Here is a 21,462-nt window from a genome sequence, read left to right as displayed (position 1 = left end):
GACCAGACCGGGAGGGGCGGCGAGGGGACAGACCACCTGGGGACTTGGGCTCTGCTTTCATCTGGAGGCTGCCGGGGACCCACGCAAGGTTTTCAGGTACCAGGAGAGAGCAACGCGCTCCCATTTGGCTTTTGAAGCCTCCCTGCGGCTCCTTCCGGGTCAGCGGGACGCAGGGTGGCCTCGTGATTTCTGTGGGTTCCTTCCTCCACAGAAAACATTACAGAGTATCTTTTATGATGATGCCATTGGTACACAGACTGACAGAACCCAGGGTGGAAATGCGATGATCGGTTATCGCAGTCACTGTTTTCTCCTGATTCTAGAGGGAACGAAAACATTTCCACGGGCCCCTAACTACGGTCAGCCCTGGGCACCGCCTAGTGGACATGCTGGCCGGGCAGGAGAGCAGAGAGGAGCTGGACAGGGTGGCGGCGCGGTGCGGAGGGTGACGCAGACTCAGGTCCGCACTGCCTGGGCTGGCAGGGACGGATTTCAGCGTGAGCCGGCCTGGGGGACGGTGTCGGGGGCTCTGGCAAGTCCAGTTTGAGAACTCAGTGCACCACTCTCACAAATTAGACGAGGGGACTTCGTGGAAATTAAGCATCACCGAGAGAATAAAAGAGAATAAGGAGACGATTCACAGAACGGGAGAAAATCCCTGTAAATCCTGAGAAGACTCCATTGTCCAGCACATAGAAAGAACTTCCGCAGTTCAACAACACAAAATAAGCGACCCCGCGCAAGAATGGGCAGAGGGCTTGGTGGACATCGCTTCAAAGGTGACCTACAGGTGGCCGAGAAGCGGACGTCAAGATGCCCCGCTTCAGTGGCCGTCAGGGAAATGCAAGTCGAAGCCGCAGTGAGACACCACCTCACACCCACTAGGCCGGTTATTGTGAACTGGGAGCCCCGGTGCCCCGCTGGGGGGACGGGGTGGCCCCGGCAGCTCCTTAAAGACCCCGCTGACCAGCCGTCCACTCCCGGGACGGACCCAGGAGCGGGGCCTCCGCAGGTACGGCGCCCCCGTGTACGTGGCAGAAGAAAGGAGAACAGCCCAAAGTAGAAACAAACGTCCGTGAACCGACGACCGGATAAACAAAAGTTGACCATTTCAACCATTTTTCAAAAGTAATCTCCGCGCCCAGCGCGGGGCTCAAACTCCGGACCCCGAGATCAGGAGGCGCGGGCTCTCCCCGCTGCGCCAGCCAGGGGCCCCTCAACCATCGCCCCGCAGCGGCGTCAACGCACTCACACTGTCGCGCAGCCCCGCCATCTGTCTCTGGAACGTTCCACCTCCCCAAACTGAGGCTGGGTCCCCATGAAGCACGGACTCCCCGCCCCCCGCCCCACCCCGGCTCCCGCCGTCTACCCTCTGCCTCTGTGGACGCGACGCCTCTGGGGACCCCCTGGGAGTGGGGTCACGCAGGACGTGTCCTTCTGTGTCTGGCTTCTGTCACTGCGCACAGTGTCCTCCAGGTTCATTCACCTTGGTTGTTAGTACATTCACTGACTTGTGCAATCACTGCTGCTAATTCCAGAACATTCCATCACCCCCAAAGGCATCCCCATTAATTAACATTCCACCACCTCATCCCTCCCCCAGCCCCCGACCCCATGAGCCCCTTCCCGCCCGTGGAGGAGCCTGTTCTGGACGCGTCACGCACGTGGACTCACACCCGCGTGGCCTCCCGTGTCGGGTTCCCTCCCTGAGCGTCGTGTGTTCAGGGTCCGTCCGCGGGGCGGCGGGCGGGGGCGCCTCGCTCCTGCTCGCGGCCGAGGGACGTGCGCATGCGCGGTGGACACGGTCCTCTGTGGACGTGCGCGTGCGCGGTGGATGCACCTGAGGGACGTGCGCATGCGCGGTGGACACGTCATGTGTGTCCATTGGTCAATGGACACTTGCCTTGCACCTGCGTGGGCTGTCGTGCATCCCGCCGCTGTGCACACGCGTGTGCAGGGTTTTGTGTGGACACGTTTCCATTTCTCTTGGGTGGACACGGAGTAGAATCATGATCGTGGGGCCTCTGGAGACTCCATGTGCCACTTTTCTTTTTTTTTTTTAAGTCTTAATTACTTTTAGGTTTATTTATTTTGAGAGAGAGGGGAGAGAGAATGAGGGGGGGAGGGGCAAGGAGAGAGGGAGACACAGACTCCGAAGCAGGCTCCAGGCTCGGAGCTGTCAGGAAAGAGCCCGCGACGCAGGGCTCGAACTCACAAACTGAGATCATGACCTGAGCAGAAGTTGGCTGCTTCACCGACTGGGCCACCCAGGCGCCCCTCCACGCGCCACTTTTTGAAGAACCGCTAGACTGTCCCCCACGGCGGCTGCCCCTCCCCCGTCCCCACATCTCCATGTCCCCCCCAACCCCACCTCACCGGGGACTTTCAGCCCCTCAACGTTGGAACTGGGGCAGGGCTCCTCGCTTCTCGGCCCTGGCCAGCTCTGCCTGCAGGGGTGAGGCCTGAAAAAGACAGAGGGACACAGTACCGAGGTCGATGGGGGTGACATGGGCCTGCGAGTGCTGGGCTCTCAGTATTCTTCGGGATTAAGAGGCTCAAGGGCAGTGGGGCCACCCAGCCTAGTTGGGGGCAGGGAGAGGGGGACCCAGGCCTCCAGGGCTGTGCCTGACAACCACAGGGGTTTGTTTTTGCCCCTTCTCCCCGGGGGCTTCGGCTGCACCCTCAGGGCCAGGCTGGCAGGGCCGGAGCTGGTGTTGGGTGTTTAAGGCCTTTAAGAGGTGTTGCCGGTATTTCCCTGGGGCCCTGTGGTAATTAGGCACTGGATTAGGAAGCTGCTGCCAGGGGGCGTGTCTCTGGGGACTTCTGGGGACCGTGGGGAGCAGGAGGTGTGGCTGCTCACCCGCCCTGCCCTCTGGTGGGCTGTGTGGCTCCGGATAAGCGTCCCACCCTCTCTGGGCCTCCTTCCCTCTATGGGTGGATGAGAAGATGGTGCACTGCCCACAGGACCCAGTGCCCGGTCCTGGCTCCCTGGTGCCCCGGCGTCCCCAGCCGGTCCCCCTGACATCGTAAGTGGAAGTGACCAAGGTCTCCAAACGCACTCACGGCCCCAGTGTCCAAGCGCTCGAGGTGGGCACGGTTATCTCTCCCATTTTGCAGTCGAGGAAACCGAGGCCCAGAAAATCGAAGCCACGGGCCCAGGAGCAAACAGCCGGTGGAGGAAGAGCCGGGCTTTGGACCTCAGCCACCGCGCGGCACCGCAGCCGGTGCTTCCTGCTGAGCGTGCTGCTGATTTGAGTGGCGTGCAATGAACTGTGTCCCCTGCAACAGGCTTCCGTGGGAGCCGCGCCCCCCGGCGGGACGGTGTTTGGAGGTGGGGGAGGGGGTCAGGGTTAGGTGAGGTCAGAGGCTGGGGCCCCTGCCTGGATGGGTGCCCTGGGAAGGGGACGAGGGGCCTGAGCGCCGTCCCCTCCATGAGAGCGCCCCTCGAGAAGGCGGCCACTGCCGCCCGAGGCAAGAGCCCTCACCAGTCCCTGACCGCCTGGCGCCTTGACCTCGGGACCACGAGGAAATACATGTCAGGTGCTTCAGCCTGTGGTATTTTCTTACAGGCACCCAAGCAAACTAAGACAAGTTATATCATTTACTCCCCAGAATAGCCCCAGGAAGACGCGGTTTCAGCTGAGGAGACCCCGAGGCTCAGAGAGGGCAAGACACCTCCGTGAGGTCACACAGCTAGGAGCTGACAGAGGTGAGGCTCCAAGTCCGGACCAGTCTGGCTGGCTCTCAGTCCTGCCTGTTCCCCTGAACCTTCCCCGCGACCCCGCAGGGCACGCTGGGGAGGCAGTTAGGTCTCGTGGTTAATAGACTTATGTGGGTTGAAATCCTCACTCTGGCAATCTTTTTTCTTTTACTCTTTGTAAAAAATATTTATTTGGGGCGCCTGGGTGGCTTAGTCGGTTGAGCGTCCGACTTTCGCTTAGGTCATGATCTCGCGGTTCGTGGGTTCGGGCCCCGCGTCGGGCTCTGTGCTGACTGCCAGCTCAGAGCCTGGAGCCTATTTCAGACTCTGTGACTCCCTCTCTCTCTGACCCTCCCCTGCTCACGCTGTCTCTCTCTCTCTCCTAGAAATAAATAAAAATTAAAAAAAATATTTATTTATTTTGGGGAGAGTGCAAGTGGGGGAGGGGTACAGAGAGGGGGAAGAGAGGATCCGAACCAGGCTTTGCGCTAACAGTAGGTGTCCCCCCTTTTAAAAGAGACTGTATTTTTATTTTTTTAAATGTTTATTTATTTTGAGAAAGACAGACTGTGTAAGCAGGGAGGGAGCAGAGAGAGAGGGTGAGAGAGAATCCCAAATAGGCTCCACACTGTCAGCACAGAGCCTGACGTGGGGGCTTGATCCCACAAACCATGAGATCATGACCTGAGCCGGGTGCTTAACTGACTGAGCTACCCAGGAGCCCCCCCTTTTTTAAAGATTTTATTTTTAAGTAATCTCTACACCCACGTGGGGTTCGAACTCACAGCCCCAAGATCAGGAGACGCATGAGCCAGCCGGGCACCCCTCACTTTGGCGTTCTACTTATGGGGTGACTGGGCCTCAGTTTTCTTCTCTGTAAAATGGGAGCCATGTAAGTTCCAGAGAGTTGTGGGATGGAATGAAATAGGACATGAGGGTCCCTTAGCTGGGGGTTAGAACAGACGTATGAACACTTGGGCAGCTGTCCTCTCTGACCCTCAGTTTCTTCTTCTATAAAATGGGCATGTTGTCAGTACCTATTTGAGTCGAGACTTGAAGCAAGGGGGGTTAAGTGCTCAGAACAAGGCCTGGTGCTAGTACGGGCTAAATATACAAGAATTCAAAACTGTAGTAAATATACACGTGTCTCCCTACCTGCAGCCACAACACACACACACATACACACACAGGGACCCCTGCTGCCCAAGGATGAGAGTCTGCTTTCTATACACACCAGGCTGTCCGCTTGGGTCCCCGCGGGGCACATGGGGCTATTTGCATTTAAAGGTAAATGAACTGCAATGACAGGAAATTGAAAACTCACTTGCTCAGTTGCCCCGGCCACATCTCAAGGGCTCAGAGGCCACGGCCACGAGAGGCCAGCCGTGGGGCAGCCTGGAGCTCGATTATTGCGGTCTGGGAAGAAAGAGAAGGTGGGCAGCGCCGAGGAGACCCTCCCTGAGGTCCTGCAGCGCGCGCAGCCTGTTCCACGAGCGTCCACACGGGGGCAGCGTGTCCCGGGGATTGGAGCCCAGGGCCAGCGAAGGGCCAGCGTCCGGGCTTGAACACCCTTGACAAGCAGCACCGGGCACAGGCTCTGGGCCGCCACACGGTCTGGTCCAGGGTCCTTCCTCTGCACTCGGACATCGGGGCCCCGTCATTCTCTGGGGTCGCGCTGTGCGGGCTGAGCCTCAGCGCCCGCCCCCTCGACGCCCCAGGAGCACCCCAGTTGGGACCACCACAGATGTCCCCAGACACGGCTTGGTGTCCCCTGGGGGCAGGATCTCCCCAAGTCACAAGAGCCAGAAACGTCACCCACGTTGCTGTCTCTTGGCAAAATCGCACTCAGCGGAGAGTCACTGTTCTAGCGAATCCACTCGGCTCACACACGAGGATTGAATTGTGGAAACAGGATGCGGCAGAAAGCCTTCAAGCCTCTCTACGCCGTGGCATCACCATCCTAATCGCCATCCAGTTAGGAGTACGTACGCACACACGTGAACATGCATATGCTCGCTCAGGGCACGTGCTTCAGTGTGTCCATGACCCCAGGAAAGTTAGACGAGATGCCCTTGCCCTTGCAAAACATGGTGCACCATGCTAGTTTCTACTTATACAATTTTTTTAAATGTTTATTTATTTATTTATTAAATATGTGTTTATTTTTGAGAGAGAAGCACACTGACTGCAAGCAGGGGAGGGGCAGAGAGAGAGGGAGATACAGAATCCGAAGCAGGCTCCAGGCTCCGAGTTGTCAGCACAGAGCCCAACGCGGGGCTCGAACTCACAAACTGTGAGATCATGACCTGAGCCGAAGTTGGACCTCAACTAACTGAGCCACACAGGTGCCCCTATGACGCTTAACCGACTGAGCCACCCAGGCGCCCCTAATGTTTATTTATTTTTGAGAGAGAGAGAGAGAGAGACAGACAGCGTGAGCAGGGGAGGGTCAGAGAGAGAGGGAGATACAGACTCTGAAATAGGCTCCAGGCTCTGAGCTGTCAGCACAGAGCCTGATGTGGGGCTCGAACCCATGAACCGTGAGATCATGACCTGAGCCGAAGTTGGACCTCAACTAACTGAGCCACACAGGTGCCCCAACTACTTTTTTTTTTAAGTTTATTTGTTTTGAGAGAAAGAGAGGGCACGTGTGCAGGGGGAGGGAGAGAGGAGAGGGAGAGAGCCCCAAGCAGGCTCCCCACTGTCAGCACAGAGCCTGACGCAGGGCTCGAACCCACGAACTGTGAGATCATGACCTGAGCCGAAAGCAAGAGTGACTGAGCCGCCCCGGTGCCCCTGGATCATGACTTATTAAATCAGTTCCGTGACCAACAGGTTGACAAAGGCGTGATGGGGTCACGGCGTGGAGAGGGCCCAGCGGGGCGGAGGGAGCCAGACCCCAGGGCCCGCCAGCAGCCCGACTGACCCAACTGAGACACGGGCCAACGACTGTGCTCCAGAGAGCTCTGCAAACGTCCCAGGAGCGCGGGAAAAGTTGCTCGCCGTCGTTTTCATCAGGGAAACGCAAATCGAACCCATGGCGAGACTCCTCTTCACACCTGCTAGGGCAGCTACGGTAAAAATAATAAATAATAATTAAAAAAAAAACCGGGGGGGGGGGCGCCTGGGGGGCTCAGTCAGTTGAGCATCTGACTTCAGCTCAGGTCATGATCTCACGGTTCGTGGGGTCGAGCCCCCCGTCGGGCTCAGTGCTGACAGCTCAGAGCCTGGAGCTGTTTTGGATTCTGTGTCTCCCTCTCTCTCTGCCCCTCCCCTGCTCACGCTGTGTCCCGGTCTCTCAAAATAAAATAAAGACAAAAAGACCCCAGAAAGGAAGACGTGTTGGAGAGGAGGTAGCAAAGCAGGGCCCTGGTGCGCGGCTGGTGGGGCCGGAGAAGCGCGGGGCGCGGTGGAAAGCAGTCTGGCGGCTCCTCAAAGGCTCGAACGCAGAGTGACCACCCGGCCCAGCGATTCACTCCAGGGTCCTGCCCACGGGAGCCGGAACCAGAGGCCTGAGGACATGTGTCCACCGCGTCCCCAGCAGCAGGGCTCCCGACAGCCGGGCGGGGAACAGCCCGCAGCTGAATGGTCACACGCCACGGGATGCGATCCGGCCCCGGGAGGACGTCTTCCGCTTGTCATCGCGTGGACGGACCCGGAGGTCACTGTGCGCAGTGACAGAAGCCGGACACGGAAGGACACGTCCTGTGTGACCCCACTCACAGGGGGTCCCCAGAGGCGTCCCGTCCACAGAGACAGAGAGTAGACGGTGGGAACCGGAGGTGGGGCGGGGAGTCCGTGCCTCATAGGGACAGAGTCTCAGTTTGGGGAGATGGAAGGTTCTGGAGATGATGGTGGGGGCGGCTGCACGACAGTGTGCGTGCGCTTGATGCCGCTGAGCTGTGCACTTAGGGTTAAAGCGGCCACCGTTAATGCCGTGTATGTTTACTACGGCTGAAAAGTATTAAGAGAAAAACCCATACAAGCAAAACCCCAAACCTGCTTGGGCGGGGAGACCAGAGTGCGCAGGCCTCGGGGTGCCCGATGGCAGGGAAGGGCCTGGGGCTGGGATTGCAGGGGTGGGACCGGGCNGGGGGGGGGAGGGAAATGGACATTCTTACCCTGAAACATTATTCGTTGTTTATCTGAAGTTGCTGCTTCACCGGGCGCCGCGTGACTTGATTTGCTAAATCCAAGGGTCCTCGCTGGGCTGCACTCCCTCCCCCCGACCTGGCCGGACCCCAAGGGGACCTCGCCCCGGGCGAGTGGGAGACCGGCCACCTCCTGCGGTGGCCGGCAGGATGCGCTGCGCCGGCTGGGAGGGCCCCCCCATCCCTGCTGCACCCGTGTCCCAGGGCGGGGGTCACGCTGCTCACGTGTCTGCCCTTATCTGCCCGTCCGTGAACCTTGGTGACTTTTATTGCTGGACACAGATAAGGAGTAAGAAGGGAAGAGTTTTCAAAGAAAGCTCAGAACCGAAAGCCTTTACAGGCAGAGCCTCAGGGGCCTCGGTGTCGCCGGGCTGACAGGGGGAGGGTGCTGGGCTAGACCCGGCTCGACCCCGCGGGCCTCAGTTTCCCTCTCTGAAGGCCAGGGCCGAGAGAGATGAGTATTTCCTACAACATGCAACATGGCCCTGATTGCTCTGTGAAGAGTGATGGTTATTCTGAAAGCGTGGCATTGATTCTAACGTATATGGGGGAGGAGGGATATTTAATAATTGTTTTGGGTTGGGGTGTCTGGGGGGCTCAGTTGGTTAAGCTTCCGACTTCGGCTCAGGTCATGATTTCGTGGTTTGTGAGTTCGAGTCCGGCTTCAGGCTCTGTGCTGACAGCTCAGTCTGGAGCCTGTTTCAGATTCTGTGTCTCCCTCTCTCTCTGACCCTCCCCTGCTCATGCTGTCTCTCTCTCTCTCTCAGAAATAAATTTAAAAAAATAATAATTCTGGGGCGCCTGGGTGGCTTAGTCGGTTAAGCGTCCGACTTTCGCTTAGGTCATGATCTCGCGGTTCGTGGGTTCGAGCCCCGCGTCAGGCTCTGTGCTGACTGCCAGCTCAGAGCCTGGAGCCTGTTTCGGAGTCTGTGACTCCCTCTCTCTCTGACCCTCCCCTGCTCACGCTGTCTCCCTCTCTCCTAGAGATAAATAAAACATTTAAAAATAATAATAATTCTTTTGGGTCATCATGTAGAGGGAGGCAGGATGGCACAGTCCATTCTTGTGACTCACAACGAAGTCAAGTCGCCGCAGACCCGGAGGCAGTGAGAGCCCAGGAAGGGCTCGGGGAGGGAAATGGGGGTTAGGCTCCTGTGAGTCTCTGTTCACAACACTCCCCACGACCCATCAGTATGTAACCTTGTGTCATGGGTTTCTGTGTAAAGGCAGCCTCTTTAAAATTTTTTTAAGAGACAGAGCGAGCGCACACAAGTGGGGGAGGGGCAGAGAGAAGGAGGGAGAATCCCCGGCGGGCTCTGCATGGCCAGCACAGAACCTGATGTGGAGCTGGAACTCACGACAGTGAGATCATGACCTGAGCCAAGATCAAGAATACGACGCTGAACGGCCTGTGCCACCCAGGCGCCCCGAAGATACCGTCTTTTAAAAAAATGTTTTAGGGGCACCTGGGTGGCTCAGTCAGTTAAGCATCCGACTTCGGCTCAGGTCATGATCTCACGGTTCGTGGGTTCGAGCCCCGCGTCGGGCTCTGTGCTGACAGCTCAGCGCCTGGAGCTGCTTCCGATTCTGTGTCTCTCTCTCTCTGACCCTCTCCTGCTCACGCTGTCTCTCTCTCTCTCAGAAATAAAACATTTAAAAAATTTTTTTAAATAAAAAAATGTTTTGAAGTTTATTTTGAGAGAGCAAGCGAGCGGGGGAGGGGCAGAGAGAGAGAGAGACTGTCAGCGGCCCCCTGACTCGCTGGGCGGGGTGGAACCTGATGTGGGGCTGGAACTCACGGAAACCGAGAGTAAGACGCTTAACCGGCTGCACAGCCGCTCACCACGAAGGGAGGAACGGACCCATCGAGAGGCAGTGCTTTCTCGATAAGACAAGTCACAGCCTCCTGGAGCTTAGGAGCAGCAGCAGGTATGGGGGGCGCGGGGGGCATTGCAAACAGCAAACTCGCCTGCAAAAAGCCCAGAAAAGCAAAAAAGGTGGCACGCGCTGGACCCTGAAGAGCACACTGGTTTACACCAACCCCCCCTCCCCCAGCTGAGACAGGAAGACAGAGTGTCACCTGTCTCCTCCTCAGCGGGAATGCGCCACGGGGCGGCTCCGTGCTCATCTGCAAATGACCGCAAAGTGCCTGGAGCAGAGATTTCAGGACACAAGATAAATGTTAGCGAGTAGGTGAACTTGCAAGCACAGAATATACGGAAGGCGAGGATTGGCCGTGTGTACGGTTATCCATTTCCGTTTGTATATTCCCGGGTCTGTTCACCGAGAGGGCTTGAGCCAGACACCCCGGGGGGAATGAGCACCCTGGGTGCCCAGACGTTGGCTGCTTAATACCCCCTCCTCTAGAAGGATCCTGGATTAATCAGGTCTTTTTTTTTTCCTTTATTTTCGAATGTTTCGATGTCTTGGGGGCTTTCTGACCCCGGGGACCCCAAAGCTAGGGACTTCCTAGAGATAGCGAACACCCTGACCGTAGCATGTGTTTCCCACGCGAGCAGCCAGTGCAGAGCCCACGCCTCTGCGTCAGCCTCCTGCGGGGCTCCCGCGCTCAGGGCCACTGCCCCGCGTCCTCGTCACCCCAGAGCCTGGTGCGGGGGGTGGCTGGAGGGGGTCCCCTGTGTCCTAGCCCCTTCTGCAATTATTCACAGCAGTCAGCCCTAAATCTGCCAGCTCGCTTACCCTGCCTCGCCCGGCCCTCCCCTGGAGATCATGATAAAGGCTCTCGCCCTCGTTTCCTGGCCCCACCCACCTCCTGCCGACCTGGTGCTTCCCTGCCTCCCATTTTCAGGGTCCCAGAGGACCAGGTTCCTCCAAATGACAGGCATCCCCGTGTCTGCGTGTCTTGCTGTACTGGTGAAAATACGTCCTGGGTGCAGTTTAAAACAGGCCCAGAGCTCGCGGGAGAAACGGCCAATTCCGGGGCTGGGGGAGGAAAATAGAAGCTGAGCTCGAAGCATCTTTTTGTACCAGGAAGTAGGGAACATTCACAGAAGAGCCAGGACCTGTCAATAGGACCTAGGATCCGTCCTGAGGGGGCCTCCCTGGGCAAGCCTGGGCTCATCGGAGCACCAAAATAGATAAAGGCAACAGCGAATCCTAAACGATTTTTTTTTTTTTAAAAAGTGATGATCCATGAGTTGAAGGAAGGAAGGAAGGAAGGAAGAAGGGTAACAGAGAGATAGGAAAGAGCCAGACTGAGGAAGGAGGGATCTCACACTGGAGAAACAGCATCCCAGACAGAGGGCACAGCTCATGCAAAGGTCCTGGGGCAGGACCAGGCCTGGTGTGTTGGAGGAACAGGCAGGAAGCTCGTGTGGCTGGAGCCGAGTCAGGGAGGTGGAGAACGAGGAGGGAGGGCCAGGGGAGAAGACAGAAGCAGGTCTGCAGGGCCTGTGTCAGGCCCCAGGGAGGACTTGGGCTTTTAAAAACCCCAGGGAGGTGGGAATCCTGGAGGACTGTGGGCAGAGGAAGGACAGGACCTAAATCAGATTAAATTTTTAAGTGTTTATTCATTTTTGAGAGAGAGAGAGAGCAGGGGAGGGGTAGAGAGAGGGAGACACAGAATCTGAAGCAGCTCCAGGCTCTGAGCTGTCAGCACAGAGCCCGACGCGGGGCTCGAACTCACGAACCTGCAAGATCACGCTTGGGTCAAAGTAGGATGCTTAGCTGACTGAGCCCCCCAGGCGCCCCTGATTTAAATTCAATGATAAATTCAACAGGAAAGAGGCTTCTCCACTCGAGGGAGGACTGTCCCTGGCCACGCATTGTGGCATCTCTGAAGCACCCCACCTCCCACCCCAGGCTCAGAATGAGCGTGTTTAAAATGCGGCTTCCTGGGCCTGGCTTTGTGCAGAGGCTGATCCAGCGGAGTGACGCCCGTCTCCACCATGAAGCGTGTTCTGGGAGTTTCCATCGCTTAGGACTGGTCGAAGCTCCCCGGGTAGGCTGCGGAGACCTCTCCCGGCACCAGCGTCGCCCGGGGGGCTGCAGACCATTTTGCCCTAATTTGGGAACAAGAAACCTGCACACGGGAAGAAATGGCTTATAACTTGTTTTTAATGCAAGTTTTTTTTTAATGTTTATTTATTTTTGAGAGAGAGAGAGAGTGGGAGTGGGAGAGAGGCGGAGAGGGCGGGGCCAGGGGATCTGAATCCGGCTCTGCGCTGACGGCAGCGAGCCCAGTGCGGGGCTCAAACTTATGAACCGCGAGATCATGACCTGAGCCGAAATCAAGAGTCAGATGCTCAACCGACTGAGCCCCGCTGGCGCCCCTTTAACTTTTTCCTTTTTTTTTTTTTAAAGAACGTCTTGGCTCAGTCGTTTGCCTGAGGTCTCAGTAGAATCTGGAATTAGTAAGATACAAGATCTCAATCAGGCATTCTCTCCTCCCTCCCTTCCTATTCAGTATATCCTTGATGCCCTGTGTGGGACCAGCCACACGGCGGGCGGATCCTGAGTCCTGGCCATTGAAAAATCTCCAATTTGGAGAAGATAGAACTGGACACAGATGGTTTTAACTCCAAGCAGCAGAAGAGGGGACCTGAGGCTGGGGAGCCCCCGGGGAAGGAACGAAGCACGTGGCAGAAGGAGGCTGACAGAGATTATGCAGAGGCGGGGACGCTGAAGCTGGGGTTTTGAAGGATAAGTAGAAGTTCACCACTTCCAGCTTTTGAGAAACCAGTAGTCTGGGAGGGTCAGTGTCACTCACAGATGCTCCCAACCGCGTGGGGTAGGGGCTGGAGTCCCTGTGCGGCTTGGGGGCTGGGGTCCTCAGGAGTGGGAAATTGGACTCTGTGTGTAGGGAGTAGGTAAGGAAGGCTGCATGGAGGAGGAGGTGTTGGGGGTGGAGCTTTGGAAGTTGGCAAAGCAGAGAGGGCGAGAATGTTCCAGGCAGACAGTATGGCACGTGCCGATGCTCAAGGGATGAGTCTGCCGGGAGGATTTGGAAGATTGCGGTGAGTTCGGCCTCACTGAGAGGAAGTGAGTGTAGGTGGGAGGGGGTTGTCTCGGGGGGTCTCTGGGATGGTCATGCAGGGCTGAGGTGGAGAGAGGGTCTGAGGCTTAGGGAGTCTGCAGGGAGGAGATGACGTTTCCGCCAAACGTTTGAGCTGAGGTTTTGAAGGATGAGTAGGAGTTTGCCAGCCCTGACCCGTGAGCAGCCTCTGAACTAGGGAGGAAGTCTGCAGGAAGGAGCCAGGGAAGAGAAAGGGACACAGGTGGGAGGCGGGGGGGTGGGGAGCTCTGCTCGGAAGGGTCAGGGGACTCATCCCTTCCTTCAGTGTCTCCTTCCCGACACCCTGGCCCGGAGCTGAAAGCTGTCCAGAAGATGACAAAACTCCAGTCTTCGCCTCCAGGAATCTACTGGGAGGGGCCTTGAAGGCCCCCCAGGAGGCAAACTGAGGGAGGAGGGGTCGGTGTGAAACAGGTCCTGGGGTCACGGGTGTGCACTGGGATAATGAACGGCAACAACTACTATTACTGTTGTTGTTACGTTATTATTGTAACAGAAAACTACACTCAGACCCTTTACTGTGTCGTAGGCCTTGTTTTAAGCATTTTTCACAAATCAAATCTTCTGCGATAGGTGACTGCTGTATTTGCTTTACATAAAGGAAATGGAGGAAGATTGAGTCACTGCCTCAAGGTCACGGCTCAAGGTCTTGGAGCTGGGATGTGAACCTCGAAACCGTGGGAGCAGAGTCCAGGCTGTTACTGTCCAGTCCGCTTCTCCCCATTCCCAAGCCTCCGCCTGGTCCAGCACCGTCAACACCAGCCTGGACCCGCCCGGTGCCCCCTGCCCTGCACCCCCCCACCCCGTGCCTGTCCTCCCCAGAACGGCCACTGGAGGGCGCCTGCGAGCACCCGAGTCAGTTCCTTCGCCTCTGCCCACAGCCCTCCAGGGCTCCCAGCTCCCTGGGGTAAAAGCCTAAGTCCTCTCTGAGGCCCCCAAGCCCTGCAGGACCTGCCCCGTGCCCTCCCTCTCCTCCCTCTCCCCCTTGTTCACTCTGCTCCAGCCACACAGTTTCCCTGGCTGTTCCTCCAACATTGCAGGCCCTATCCTGCCCCAGGACCTTTGCACTGGCTCGCTCTGCTACCTGGAATGCTCTTCTTGTAGACAGACTTGTGCCTTGCTCCCTTCCTCAGAGAATCCTTCCCTAATCCTTGCATCCATGTACCCACTCCCTTCCTAAGACCCTTACTCTGCTTATGTTTTTCTCTTTAGCATGTGCTACTAATGTCAACATACAGTTGCCTCTTGAACAGCTAGGGGGTTAAGGGTGCTCACACCCCACAGTCAAAAATCTACGCATGACTTCTGACTCCCCCAAGACTTAATAATAGCTGACCATTGATCCAAAGCCTCACCAATAACATAAATCGATGGATATATATTTTGCATGTTACATGTATTATGTACTGTATTCTCACAAACAAGTCAGCTAAAGTAAATGTTACTAAGAAAATCATAAGGACAGAAAATATATTTATAGCACTGTATTTATCAAAAAGAGTTGTGGAATCATGCAATTCAAAGGGGTGTTGTTCAAGAATCTGCAGTATTTTATTTTATTATTATTTTTTAAAGTTTATTTATCTTTGAGAGAGAGGGAGGGAGCACGAACGAGGGAGAGAGAGAATCCCAAGCAGCGCGGGGCTCTACCCGACGAAGCGAGAGACCATGCGTGACCTGAGTCAAAATCAAGAGCCAGATGCCTAACCGACTGTGGGCCCAGGCGTCCCGGGCCAGCTGTATTTTAATGACTTATGTCTGTTTATTATCTGTGTGCCTCCACTTACAATATCAGCTTCCTGGCTGCAGAGATTTTTATCTGTTTTTCTTTACCATGTCCCCAGCACCCAGAACTGTGCCTAGATCACAGTAGGTGCTCAATAAATGTTGGTCAGATAAGACACTGTCTCTGTTATGTTCATTCAGCCCATTGTCATGGTGTCCCTGACCATTTATTGAGTGCCTTCTGTCTTCAAGTCTACATGAGAGGTTTTTATTTTTTTTTAAATGTTTCATTTTTTTTTTTTATTTATTTCTAGGAGAGAGAGAGAGAGACAGCGTGAGCAGGGGAGGGTCAGAGAGAGAGGGAGTCACAGACTGAAACAGGCTCCAGGCTCCGAGCTGGCAGTCAGCACAGAGCCCGACGCGGGGCTCGAACCCACGAACCGCGAGATCATGACCTAAGCGAAAGTCGGACGCTTAACCGACCAAGCCACCCAAGCGCCCCATACATGAGAGGTTTTTAAATCATTGATCTCTCTATATATTAGGCTGCAGTTTACATACCAGAAAATTCACCATTTTAAATAGCATGATTCAGTGGGTTTTGGTAAATTTACTATGCTGTGCAATCATTACCACTTATTCCAGAACATTCTATCACCCAAAATAGAAACCTGTCACCACCAGGAGTCNGCCCCCACGAGCCCCCTTCCCGCCCGGGGAGGAGCCTGTTCTGGACGCGTCACGCACGCGGACTCACACACGCGTGGCCTCCCGTGTCGGGTTCCCTCCCTGGGCGTCGTGTGTTCGGGGCCCGTCCGCGGGGCGGCGGGTGGGGGCGCCTCGCTCGTGCTCGCGGCCGGGGGACGTGCGCGTGCGCGGTGGACTCCTGGTATTTGCACACTCGTCCTTTGAGGGGCATTCGGGGTGCTCCCACTTTTCGGCCGTTGTGAACAAGGGTGCTGCGGACATCCACGTGCACGTTTCGGTGGCTCGGCTGCTTTCGGAGCCGGTGGCCGGGAGCCGAGGAGTGGATCGCTGGCGGCAGCTGCACGGTTACCGGCCACCTCGGGGAAGAGCCACCGACCCGGCTTCCATTGCGCGTCCCCACCAGCAGGTGGCGGAGGATCCCAGGTGCGCCGGCCCCGCCGGCCTGTCCCGTGTCCCGTCGGCCGCAGCCCTCCCCGCGGGAGGGTGGTGTCCCTCAGCACTGATGACCTGGGGTATCTTTTTCTTCTCTTTTGAATCACACAAGCCAGCATTTCTTGGGTGTCCACGGTCACAGAGCATCTTTCCATGTGCTTATGGGTATGTGGACCTTCTTTTGTTTTAACCTTCTAATTTTTAGTTTATCTTTTGAGAGAGAGAGAGAGAGAGAGACAGAATCCCAAGCAGGCTCCGCACTGTCGGCACAGAGCCCGACGCGGGGCTCGAACCCAACAACTGAGAGACCATGACCTGAGCCAAAATCAAGAGTTGGGCGGGCGGTCAACTGACTGAGCCCCCCAGGGGCGCCTGGTGATTGCTCTTCTAGAAAATCAGCGCTGAGGTCTGAAGAAGGTCGGGGACTCGAGTGCTGTGATATCTGTCGCTGGGGCTCTGACCCTAGGGGTGCCCCTCGGACCTGCCTGCCCCAGCCTGGGCCCCCTCACCTTTGCTCTGTGCCCGGAAGCGGCCTCTTCGCCAGCCTCTGGACCCCTCATAAAATTGAACTCCTCAGGGAAGGGAGGCCAACTCCCAAGGACAGAGGAGGCCAGGAGGCCGCCGGGAGCCGGAAGGCAGGGCCTCCCGGCCGCCGAGGTGAGGCGCGGCGGCCCGGACTTTGTCTCTCTGGGTGGGGAAGCCCGAGTCAGCGTTTAGCAACGGGCTGGGCCCCGGAGTCAGTTCACCGTCTCTCTGTGGACCTCAGTTTCCCTGTTTACCCACCGGGCCCTTCCTGGTGCATGCCCAGCTCCCAGACTGCGGCAGGCACTTGGCGAACGGAAAAGAAGGAGGAGACAGCCCCTGTGGATCTGCTCCTTGAAGCCCCCCCTACTTCCTTCCCCCAGGCCCCCTCTCCCACCCCCCCCCTGCGGCAGGGAGGGTGCAACCAAGAACAAGAACACAGGGATCTCCTCTCGGGGTCGGCCTCTCCCTGCCCTCAATTGCAGTCCCAATGCTGCCCGCCTCTGCCTCAGTATCCCTTTAAACATTTAAGCATTTATTAAGCACCCACTGTGTACTTTACAAGTACCACCTTCTGGAACATTTCTTTTTCTTTTGCAACTTTATGAAGGTTTAGCTGATGTGCAATGAATCTCACGTTTATTTTATTTTAATTTTATTTTTAATGTTTATTATTTGAGAGAGGCAGAAAGACAGAAAGTATGAGTGGGGGAGGGGCAGAGAGAGAAGGAGACCATCCAAAGCAGGCTCCAGGCTCTGAGCTGTCAGCACAGAACCCGACGCAGGGCTTAAACCCATGAACTGTGAGAGCACGACCTGAGCCAAAGTCGGACGTTCAACCGGCTGAGCCACCCAGGCGCCCCTGATGGGTCTGTCTTATTGCATCACATGAATTTATTTTTAAGGTAACTTTTTTTAAAAAGTTTACTTTGAGAGTGGGAGGAAGGGCAGAGAGAGAATCTCAAGGAGGCTCCATGTTCATCGTGGAGCCCAACATGGGGCTTGAACCCACAATGCTGAGAACATGACCTGAGCCAAAATCTAGAGTCGGATGTTCAACCGACTGAGCCCTTGGGGCGCCCAGAATCTCAGATTTAAAGTAGACAATTAGCGGACTTTTGTCACGTGTCTCCCTCCGTGAAACCACCGGCACAACAAAATGGCGAAAAACCAGGTCCATCAGCCCAGAAAGTCCACCTGTGCCCCTGCATGTCCTCACCCCCACCCCCCAGGCAACCGGAAGCCTTCCTGTAACCACCCCACATTTCTGAACTTGGCATTTCCCAGGATTTTACACAAATGGAATCGAACAGCACGCCCTCTTCTGTGTCCGGCTTCTTCTGTTCAGTAGAAGGCACCCAAGGGTCATTCACGCTGTTGTGTGTTTTTCCCTTTTTACAGCTGAGTAATATTTCAGTGTGTGGGCGGACCTCACCTGCCCACTCACCTTCCCGGGGGCCCTTGGGTCGCCCCCACTTTAGGGATGTTCCGCGCAAAGCTGCTCTGAAGTTTTGGGGTCTATTTTTTTTTCTAATTTTATTTTTGAGAGTGTGAGAGGGGGAGGGGCAGAGAAAGACGGCGGTGGGTGGGTCAGAGGATCTGTGTGATGGCACAGAGCCCGATGCCGGGCTCGAACTCACGAACCGTGAGATCACCACCTGAGCCAAAGTCTAAGGCTCACCCGACTGAGCCCCCGGGGGCCCCTGTGGGCAGGCCTTTGATGGGCCAGTGTTTTCTGTTTTCATTTCTCTTGGGTGCACGTGTTCGTTACTAACTTCTGTGTAACAAATCTCCCTCCAAACCCGATGGTTTAGAATGAGAAACATTCATCACCTCCCATGGTGTCTGAGGGCCAGAGCTTGGAAGCACTTGGCTGGATGGTTCTGGTCAGGTCCCTCGTGAAATGGCAGTCACACTGTCAGGGGGCTTCATCTGAAGTCCCCCTCTCTCCCCCCCTTCCCCCCGCTGGGGCCTCACTGGGTGCCAGGGGAGCCTCCACTCCACCCCACCCAGCTTCTCTAGCAGACAGTGAGAACCCAGGAGGGAGTCCAAGATGGAGACTAGAAACGCTGTATCACCAAGACCTTGAACCCACATCTTCCACATTCTATGTCTCAGAAGTAAATCACAATCACTAAATTCGAGCCACATCCTAGCTGGCAGGTGAACTACACAAGGCCATGAATACCAGGAAGCAGGGCTCTCTGGGGGCCATTCTAGAGGTTATCTACCACCGTCCATTAGTATTTAGATATTTAAGCAAACGTTAAGCTTCTACTGTATGCTTCTCAAGAATCATCTCCCTGGCTACTTACAATAGCACTCTGAAAAAAAGCGAATATTACGCCCACTTTCAAGATGCGGAAACACGCCCAGAGAAGTTCAGTCACCCACCTACAGTCCACCCAAGAGTGAGCCTCCAAAGGAAGATTCCATCCCGAGGTCTAAGCCCTGCAAATGGAGGCGGCCAAGAGCAGCAAGAAACAGGAACACGGAAGGGATGAAATTACAATGATTGCTTTTTCCTCCAGAGAAACAGAAGAAGGGTGCAAGAGAGCTGGGCTCCTTTGCTGTTTTCTTAAACATTTATCGAGCACCCACTGTATGCCGGGTGCTGTGCTAGTGCTGGGGGCACCACAGGGAACGAGATGGACAAAGTCCCCCGTATACGTGGAGCTCACACCATGAGTAAGTGATTTCGCTCATCACCATCCAGACAGCACCTGGCACACAGGAGTGTCACGGGGTGGGAAAGAGGCCCAAGGCTCTGGTGGACTTGGGGACCCCATGGTGACCTAGACACACATGGTCACTGCCTTCCTGGAGCTCACGGTCTGGTGGTCCCTGTGGATGACAAATGACACCTGGCGCTTTTGTCTATTGGTGGGGGGAGCCCCGGGGACCCCCTGCCCTGGCGCTGTGTGGGGATGGAAGCCCCAGAGATGAGAGCTGCAAGGAGCCAACCTTCCCACACACCCAATCAACTAATAAATGGAGACTTTGACCCTCCCCTCACCTCATATCTCAAAATAGGCTAGAACAGCAAGTCAAGGTGCAGCTCGGAAGGTGTGGGATCGGAGCTGGGCACGGCCAGGTGGGGAGAGGAAGCGGGGGTCCCGCCGGGTCAGGGCTGGGAGAGACGCCATCGCAGGCTCCTAGTGGAGCCGCAGTTTCCTTGTCTGTAAAATGGGTCTCTTGCACCAGGAACACTTCTTTTATTCTCTGTCATTCAAAACACATTGATTGAGCACCATCTCTGTGTTTGAACCTTGTTCTAGGTCTCTTTTGGTAAGAGGCCAGATGGCAAGTGTTTTAGGGCTGTTGGAACTATACAAGTCCATGGGTTCAGGGTGAAAGAGGCCCAGGTCCATACATAAGTCAAAGGGCCTGGCTACGTTCCAGTAAAATCAACCGGGTAGTAGGGCTGGTTTAAAGGGCTTAAAGTGGTGCTTGGTATGCAATAGGCATCTCATTAATGCTTGTTCGCTGCCTGAAATGCAGCAGGCACTGCACTGGTCCATGCATAGTGTGCTCCATAATGTTCTAGCCCTGTCGGGTATATAGCAGGTATTACATTAGTGCTCGGCCCATGCCTAGTTGGAAAGTGCTGCTCTAATGCCTAGGTCACACATAGCAGGTGCTGCATTAATACCTGGTCCATGCCTGGTTTACAGCAGGCTCTCCATTAATGCTTGCTCCAAATATATATGAAACATAATACTCTGGCAGATGGCAGGCACTGCACTAACGCTTTGTAAGTGGCTGGCATACAGCAGGCGCTGAAGTAATGCCTGGTTTATAGTCGATGTTCCATTAATGCTTGTTTCCTGCTTCGCATATATCAGACGCTGCTTTAGTGCTGGGCTCGGGCCCCATATACAGAAGGCGTTCCTTAATGCTTAACGGATGAGAGGAAGGTTCGTTTCCGGCCAGGCAATGCCAGGGCGCCTCCCGGGAGACCGTGAGCGCTGGTACCCCNTCAAGGCTCGGGAGCCCTCCAGGTCAGCCCCTGCTCTGTCCACATCAGGTGTCCGGGCCCTTGTGGGTCAGCCGCTGCCTCTGCCGTCCGGGAGGGGTCCCAGAGCCCTCGAGGGTCAGCCCTGTGCCACTTCGCACCGCAGGAGCCCCCTCCGCACACAGGGCTGGCCGTCTGTCCCTGCTTTACCGAGTGCCCCCCTCGCCGCCCCCGCATCTGCTCAGCGCCAGACCTCTGGGCTGTCATCCACTGGCCGTGCCCCTCACCTCCCGGGATCTTGTCTCGGTTCTTCCCAGCAGGTGGAGCCCTGATCCTACGTGCGGGGGTCTGTCCCCCCGTCTAGCGCCCCATTCCCGCTGCGGAGAAAACCTCCCTGAACGGTTTACATCCCTTCCGGGAGCAGCCGGCCTCGCGTTCCCTCAGGGTTTCTGTTTCAGGCGGAGGGCAGGGTGCGGGGACCTGTGCAGATTCTCAGAACCTTCCCCGAACCCCTTCCTTCTGTGTGGTGGGAGCGGGCTCTCCCTGGCCGGCCTCCTCCTGGGGAAGGTTCCTGCACCAGTCGTCGGGGTCGCAGCCTCCATCTCCCCAGGGCACACCTGTTGTCGGGACAAGTAGGCCCGGCGGTTGGCGAAGTGCTGTCACCTGAAGTGCTGTCACCCGAAGTGCTGTCACCCTACCCAGGGCTGTTGCAGGACTCAGGCCGCCAAAGGCAGGAAGGTCGTTTACAAAACAGAAGCCCCTGCCCTGCCTGGCTCCCTGCACGGGGGAGAAGGCCGCAGCTGCTCACTGGCCCTCAGGCGTAGCTTGGATGGGCCCAGGATGGGAGTCGGGCGCTGGCGCAGGGCAGGGGGTGGTGCACCCAGAGAGTGGACGAGGGCTTAGAGGAGCGGAGTCCACAGGTGACTGAGCACTTGGTGGCCCTTTGGGAGGTGGCGGGTCTGGAGGGAGATGCGTGGCTTCTCCCGCTTGCGGAAACCCCGCGTGGGCCCCCCCACTGGATGAGGTACCTACCTTGTTTCCTTCCAAACATACATCCTGGTTTACTTAAAGACTGTCCCAGCGGGCCAGCCTTGCGGAAAAGACAGGCAGAGAGGAGTCATCATGTTGGGGGAGACTTGCAGTGGGTCCGAGGGGCATGTAAGGGGACAGCATGGCTCTGGGTGGTATTGCAGCATGACGCAGACTTCATTGTGGGAGGGGGGCTTCAGGAGTTATC

The sequence above is a fragment of the Crocuta crocuta genome, unplaced genomic scaffold, assembly GCF_008692635.1.
Source record: "Crocuta crocuta isolate KB4526 unplaced genomic scaffold, BGI_CrCroc_1.0 scaffold110, whole genome shotgun sequence".
Lineage (NCBI taxonomy): Eukaryota > Metazoa > Chordata > Mammalia > Carnivora > Hyaenidae > Crocuta > Crocuta crocuta.
Note: the sequence above shows the minus strand (reverse complement) of the source record.